Raw genomic sequence first — 8,324 nt, forward strand, 5'->3', positions numbered from 1 at the left:
TTTGTGCAATAATCCCTCAGGTCCAAAAAGATTAAAATTTAGAGGAGGGATAGCGTTCCGGTCCTTTAACGAGCTGGAAGGCCAAAACTCGGCAAACTTTTCATATTTTACGAGTCAGTGAAAAGAGCTGAAAGAAGACTCGTCTTTTGAGGAACGAGTGATAAACAGGGATAGCTACCGATTCCAGGTACAGGTTGGAATTTTCCAATCACGGCAGTGTCACAAGGATGGCTAGGTGAAATCACTCTTCGCAGCTGTTTCTCAAAAGAGGTAAACACACAAAAGGAAGTGAATGATCGGCCAAATGAACAGTGGAGGTGATGGATGAAAACACGATCAAGGTTCTTATGGCTGATGAATTTACGATCTCAAAAGGTTATTTACCGGTTCATTTTTTCCATGAGCTTGAACTCTGAGGGAAACTTTTGCTCACACTTTTCTATTTTTTCACGAGCATAAATTCAGTCCTAAAACTGCTCGGATTTGCGTTTATTTTTTAACGAGCATGAACTATATGCTAAAACTGCTCGATATACCAGTCATATGAAGAACGCCTCTCGTAAGGACCAATTTTTATAGAGCTTATGCCTTACCACAGCTGTGCTCACTTTTGGCAAATTTTACTTTTGCCCCACAGGCTTTCTTTCATGCAAGTTTGGAAACGGCTAATCTTAAAACCAGATAAATAACCGCCCCTAGCTTGCACTCCAGAAAGTTTGCATGCCCCCAGGTATAGGATAGAATTTCGAGGCTGCCCCTCCTCTCCCCTACTTCTGCTTTTCTTTGGGTGTTCACATTTATTTGTCATCTTGCTAATCTAATGCTAACGATACTTGTCTTCTCGTTATTTTAAGGGGTCTTACGCAGTACTCAGGCTTCCCGTCGGCCCACTTTTAACAAACAGCTATTTATGACAATAGATGAACACTACTCAAAGATAAAACATTGGTATTATTGAGGGAGGCTTGCCTCTTTCTTATTATTCCAAAGACGGTTCGATTTGCTGCCGCAGATCAATCTCTTTCTTCGGCGGTGCCTATCATTGGGTTGTCCTAAGATGGTTACCCTCTGTCACAACAATACGGTCTCCTTCTTAATAGACTGCCCCTGCTTATCCTTCAAAACACATGTTTCGATGGGCGAGGCTTGAATTTAAAGATGGTGACTACTTGTTGTAATAAGGGAATTCCTACTCGGGCATTGCCCACTTTTTTAGACAAAGGTGAATGATTCCCAAACACATAACTTTGACAAAAGATCATTTTTCCAGAACAACCCCACTTCCTACGGACGGGGTACGGACTAGTCATGTTCTCCTGCGGAAATTCTGTCTTATACCCGGAGTTTCTTCTGCCCGAAACAGACCAGGGTGCATGCCCCCTGGGTCCTAGTCTTTCTTTCCGAATCACTCGCACTCATCGGGAAGGAGGACCGGGGGCGGAGGCGAATCTTGAGTGAACAGACCATTTAGGATTGGTATTTGACTATTTGCGATGCGAGATCCCGGAAATGAAAGTTGGTCTACGAGCTTGACCACCCTTCCTTCATGTGGAAAACACATTACTCTAAAGAGTGAGGAGACTATCGCTCCCATGCAATAAATATAGTCGCGTCCAAGGAGTAGGTTATAATCCAAGGGTCCTTGAACTACCAACACGTTCATCCTGACGGTCTTCCCCTTCAATGTAACAGGTACATCGGGGAGGATCCCTAATGGTCGACTGGTTCCTTTATCAAAACCTGAGAGATTTCTCAACTCAGGTAAAAGCGCCGGGGAACCCAGTGCTTTCCAAGCAACAGAGGAAAGGATACTCACAGACGCCCCTTCATCAATGATAGTACCAGCCATAATCATTCTATAGATCTGGACAATGATTCTGAATGGTACACTGGCTGGTAACCGGGGTCTGCCTAGTTGATTCCAATCAAAGGATACAACCAGGTTGCTTGGCGGTGGGACCGAATATACGGCCGGATATGACTCTGATGATGTTCCTTCCTGCGATAAAGGAATGGGCGCATTGCCCTGATGCTCGTCGGAGTCGGTGCTGATGAAAAGAACCTGGATGGTGTCATCCTTGTTCTCATCAGTGAGGGTGTCGCATGAAGATGACTCTTCGGCGACGGTGTCATTTGAAGACGGGTCTTCAATGACGGGGTCATTGGACGATGGAACCTCTGAAGGAAGAACCGGGCCAACTGCCGTATCGACCTTTAGACTTTCGTCTAGTCTAGATTCAGTAGGTTCATTCTCAATGACCGACACTTCAGCTGACCACTTGAGTGGTTCAACCGGATTTTCAACTATCGAGGGATTAGGCGCGAGTTTTTGATATCCAGGTGGAAGTCGCACCGGTGACACCGGGCGATCTTCCAAAACTCTCTTGGCCTCATCTAAGAATGGACATTTGTGGATGGCATGATGACCTTCACACAATAGACAGGGTGATCTTGGTCCCCTTCTTCGTCCTTCACTCTCGCTAGTTGACGGAATGCAATCAACTTGACAACCAGAGGTTGATGCTACCGGATTGTGCAACCTTGGGGACCAGTCCCTTAGTATCCGGGGAATACAAGGACAATCCCGATGGAAATGAATCCCTTTGCAAATGACACATGGCGATTTAGGCCCGGTCGGTGCAGTGTGTGGGTTTTTGTCAGCTTTCTTCTGCTTGCCCCCAGTCGCCTTCGCCAGAGGCTCCTTCTGCTTCTTTTCTCTCTTCTTCTTTTCCTTCTTCTCCTTGGGAGGCTGACTTTTGCCAGCTTTACCTTGCGAAGACGAAGGATCAGAGGAAGTATCATAAGAAGTGGAAGGCTGGTGGGTAGTTCTAGATTGTTCTGACTGTTGATTCGAATGCTCAGGATTAGTGGCGATCTGGACTACATTAGTTGAAAAGAGCCATACAGGGAGGCCGATTGTCAATCCTGGAAGCGACAATGTAGCCATATGAGGCGCACCAACATCTCCCCAAGAGGAGAAGGGATTTGGACTTCCGCCAAGGTTACTTCCTTGGTTGGTGGGCTCCATACTTTTCAACTGAAAGATCAACGTGGGGAATAACAGGTGATTATGTTCCGCTTTAAAATAAATTTTATTAACGACGCTTTTAGACACAAACTTGCTTTTTCATGTTTTAAGAGTCGAGAAAAAGCTAAAGATGACTCTAGTCGCCTTCGATGTATTAACGAGCCCGAAGTGACAAATGCTCGGTTGGACTTTTTCAGTTATAGAGTTTGAAAAAGGCCAAAAGAAACTGCTCTGGAGATCTAGGCAGAGGGTGTGCCAAACCTTTCGCGAAACCACAGAATACGTTTTACGGTACGGGTGGTCGATCTTCGTGAATGCTGTGTTCACTGCATCGCGATCAGTAGGGCGGCCGACACGGTTTCCTAAGGATAAAGGATAAAAACCTATAGGGGTCTCCCAATATACGCGACGGTACGCGGGAGCTCAAGTCCGTGTTAGTGCCACCGACTCTCAGGAGGAATCACCCACCTTCGTAGAGATCGACAGTCACTATATTTAACGACGCCGGAACACGTCTCTACCTAGACCTCTAGATGTTTGCGTTAAATTCCAAAGCGTTGTTATGTAAATTGAGTTTATTTTAATGTTGATCTTTCTTAACAGTTTGCCTCTCAGGTTCGCCACGAGATGTATATATACAACTTCCTATATGCAATCTAAGAATGAGAAGCAAATCTTTTCAATCTTTCAACTTTGAAAACCTTAATCTACTTGAGGGAAAAGAAGGACACAACTTTTTCCACAGATCAAAGAACACACACTAAAATGCACACCTTCCTAAATCGTCAAGCATACAGTCAAATGCAAAATGCACAATGCATGTATTTCTTTTCGTTATCCTTAATGTTGATGCTAGACAAAAAGGAAACTGTTGTATGATTTTGAATCTAATTTCAAGTAGAAATAAACAAGCTTGTCCACAATCAAAAAGACACCTTATGATAGACTTGTTTAAAAACACAGGAAATGTATAGATTCAAACCATGAAATGCAAATCGAACAAACTCAAACAGCTATGAACAGTAATAAAACTAGCTCTTAAGATCACAAAGACACTTTTACAGTCCAGGATCTAAGAGGTCACAGCTATACTGGTTCGCTTTTCACAATGGGAAACTGTAACTGCAACAAGAAATACTGAAAGAACATTCACAGTTTCATCACACAACTGAGGCGGAATAATGTCAAGGAGAAGTGGCTTACAGCAAGTACAATAACCAGCCAAAAACAAGTGCAAACAGGGCCAAGACACAATAGGAAGACTGAGCAAGACAAGGGCTAACTGGACCAGCGCAGGTTCTAGTCTGCCAATTTGACTCTCAGCGCAGTTCCCGAAGGGAGTACCTGCGCTGTAATGCAGACTGCCTGTGGACAGCCTGCACTGACTCACGAGAGTTTCGTCTACAAAGAATTCCGGGTCATAAAAAGCTCAAAAATGCACTGTTTTTGCTGAAATAAAAAGCTATAGGTCAAGTACAGGCTAAGGGATGATCAAGAGGATGAAGATCTATCACAAAGAGTAAAGAGTCTTTTGTAGATAGGCTCTTCAAATCTTGAATTTGCTCAGCAAATGAGCAAGAGTAACAGTCCCTCTACTTCGCTTTTGATATAGTCAAAAGCTTTTCGATTTGGTACTCTTTTCTTCAAGAAATGAATAGCAAAATACTACAAACACCAACAAGATACTAGGCTCCCCAGCGGAGTCGCCAGTTTGTTGTGGGGAAAAGTATCCGATGCGGATGACCCTATCCCTACTCTAAAGGTGACAGTCTTTAGCAACAACTGAAAGTAAAGCTTTGATGTTTTCCTTTATGAAAGTACAGAGAGGGGGAAGAAATGATCAACCAACCTGGTATCCTTCGCTTAGTCGATCTTGATCCTCTCTCTTTGTCTCTTGTTCCCAGCTCCTTGCTCTCTTTGTCGTCCAGCTACACACAGATCCTGCACAAAACAAGAGAGGAAACTACAAGATACATGTACTCATAACTGATGCATGGATTAGAGTGAATCAAATATACATGTAAATACAATACATCAATGCAATACAAGTATATAGGAGAACATGCAAAACTTTATTGATAGAAGTAACAGGGTTCTGAGAAGGTTACAACCAATGATGGCTCCAATCCAGCAGCACCTCCCCAGCAGCAAGAACTCTCCTCTTCACCTCTAGTAAAACAATCACCCAATAGCTCTAACTGTAATCCAACAGCACCTCCTTGCTTTACACAAAATTCCAGCCTCCTTAGACCCCATAGAAGAGCTCTATATATAGGAGAGAAGAAGAGAGGATGAGTCAGCTTGAGGCTGGCATAGAGCTGACTAGTGTCCTCTCCCTCTTCAGTTAATCTTCAGTTCTTGAGTCCACTTGGAGATCCTTGCTTACACATGGTGATCAAGTACCTCTTACTCATCACAAGGCGAATCTGATGAACCAAGTGTCAGTTTGGAAGCTTCCTGGGCAGTTGACACCTTGCAGGATGACTGTGCCACTTGGCCAATCTCGCCCAGCGCAGGTAGCCTTCATTACTTTTGACTTCCAGCGCAGGTACAGAGTGGGACAGTTGCATTACAGCGCAGAAGCTCAGTTAAGCAGCTGACATGATCCAAAATAAGCCTGTTTTGAAGTGTTTTCAGGTGGAGAACTGATTGGAAGTGCTGTTGTTTGATGACCTTGTTCTTTTAGGGGTAAGAACAACATGTTTAGGGACTGAGGATCCCTGTAATTATTGACATTCCATGCTCCACGATGCGAGGCACAAAAATGTCTATAACACCTACACCTTCCGTGACTGTCTGCTAGCTTCATGATCCACTCATACAACTCAGAGGGGAAGGATGCAAAGAAAATTTTGTGGACTTCCATATATAAGTAGCGCTCCAACCATTGCTCTTTTGATATTCGTGGGTTCTTGTTTTCCTGCATCACAAACTTGTGAATCTTTCTATCCAACAACCCTTCAATTTCTTTCTTTGTTGGATTCCAGTGACACGACATCAAACATCCCTTATGTAGATCCCAGTCCCGACAACGAAACCATTTGTTGGATTGTTGGGGCCTGACCCAGGTTTGGAGGTGATTTAGCCAAACAAATCTCGGTACTACTAGCCCTTTTGGCAACAGCCCGTGGAGCGCAGACTAAGTTCTCACCCAAAGTAGTATGGGAGGGTGCTAGAACCAAGTTTCTGCACCCTGGAGATGTCTGATGGTTTTCAAGTGGTCCATGTTCGACCCTACGTGCACTTACCCATTCCTCACAATCTGTGATGCTACCATTGCACAACCCTACTCGGGCGCTGAATAGTGTTATTACCTAAGTCCTTACTAGTAACCTGGTATTAGTTAATTAACTTAGCTTACTATCATGTGAAAAGTATACTTAACAATATAAATCATTCACACAAGTGCGCGTAGTAAATAAACAGTATAATTACAGTTCATATTCAACAGATAATAACCCAAGACAGATACACATAATTCGGATAACACTTCTCTTTATTATTCTCTTCCTTCGGTTACAGACTTGGCTCTACCCTGCACAGTCAGCTGCAGGGGTCCGTACACTTAGTTGTAGACTCTACTAGGCCTCTACACCACTCAGCTGCAGAGCCTTTTCCTACTCTACAACCCAAGATACACTTAGACACTTGGTCTCTACTTCTATCTCATACTTTTCTCTTACTTACTTAACTATATTTTATACTTACAAATTTGCTCTATGTATACAATCCCATGGTCCATGGACCATGGGTAGGCCGACACTACATTCAACACTTAGGGTGGACAGCCCTATGACTCTAACATACACTTCGCGCCTTCAATTCATGGACGTTTACAATAATATCACTCAAAACTTGGGCTTTGGGCCCCAAAACATGTTGTGGGGGGATTCCATGCCCAACATGCTATAGTATATTTCGACAGAGGAGCAAGATGCTGACATTTTGACAAAGGCATTGTCAAAGTGTAAATTCGAGTTCCATATAGATAGGGTTGAGGTGGCAGATAATCTGTTTCTTGTTGAGAGGGAGCGTTGAAATATGGCAACAAAAATATTCCAATTTAATTTGTCCTTGAATTAAATTGTGAACTAAAATCGAATTTGTTCTTAATAGCTACTTGGAAATAATTAATTAATTTGTTTTAAATAAATTAGTTGTAGAAATTCAAGTTAGAAGTCTTTTTGAAGTCATGCAAGATTTATCCCTTAAATTAAGGAGATAAGATTGAGTTATATTTGAGTTCTAATTAGTTAACTCAGTTTACTGAGTTAAGTCGAGTTAAATTAGTTCCAAACTCTTTGAGGAACTAATAGTGAGTTAACAGTAAGTTGATGTATTAATGCACTCAACTAGTGCTACTCTAGTTAACTGAAGATTCCCTCATCAGAAACTCATGCAAGTCTATTCCGAGAAAGACCTAGTTGAGATTAATGTTCAAGGACAGCGTACTATCAGTTGCATGTGTTTGTCATGGAGAAAATGCATACATGCAGCCAAGAATTTATCCTTGACCATTGCGCAGTTTTGAAGGATTGGTTTTCCACTTGGTAATAGGAAAATCATCCACAAGGAACAACACAAGGAAATAGGAGCTTGGAGGGTAGAGAGGAAGGCTGAAGAGAAGCCAAGATTTCGTGTGAGCATCTATGAGGATTGTACTAAGAGCTGGCTAGCTATGAGAGCTAAGGCTTTGTATAATTCCTATGTATTTCCACCTTGTATGATAATACAATAGTGTGGGGTTTTATCTAAGGATTTCCCCAAAGTATTTTCATGTGTATTGTGCCATTGATTCTTCTTCTTCTGGTTATATTGTTCAGCTTGATATTTAAGCTTCCGTAAATTGATAGTAGATGTAGGTTATAGTATTCTTCTTTTATTTATATTACATTATTGAGTTAACCTATCACAGATTTTCTACAATAACACAACTGGGAAGGAACATAAAAAAATATTGTGGATTTCTATATACAGGTACGTGTCCAGTCACCGTTCCTTTGTCAGCCGTGGATTTCTGTTCTCTTGTGTCGTGAATTCATGGATCTTCCTATCCAACCAAACTTCGACCTCTTTCTTAGTTGGATTCTAGTGATATGACATCACACATCTCTCATGCAGATTCCGGTCCTGGAAACGGAACCATTTTTTGGCTTCATGGGGCCTAACCCAGGTTCAATGTTAGTTAGTCAAACAAATCCCTACACTACTGGCCCTTTCGGCATCAGCCCGTGGAGCGTGCACCAAAGTCTCACCCGAAGCAATATGGGGGGATGCTGGAACCAAGTTTCCACAC

Source organism: Pinus tabuliformis, chromosome X, assembly GCF_031772625.1.
Source record: "Pinus tabuliformis cultivar Carrire ecotype Pingquan chromosome X, CPIR1, whole genome shotgun sequence".
Classification (NCBI taxonomy): Eukaryota; Viridiplantae; Streptophyta; class Pinopsida; order Pinales; family Pinaceae; genus Pinus; species Pinus tabuliformis.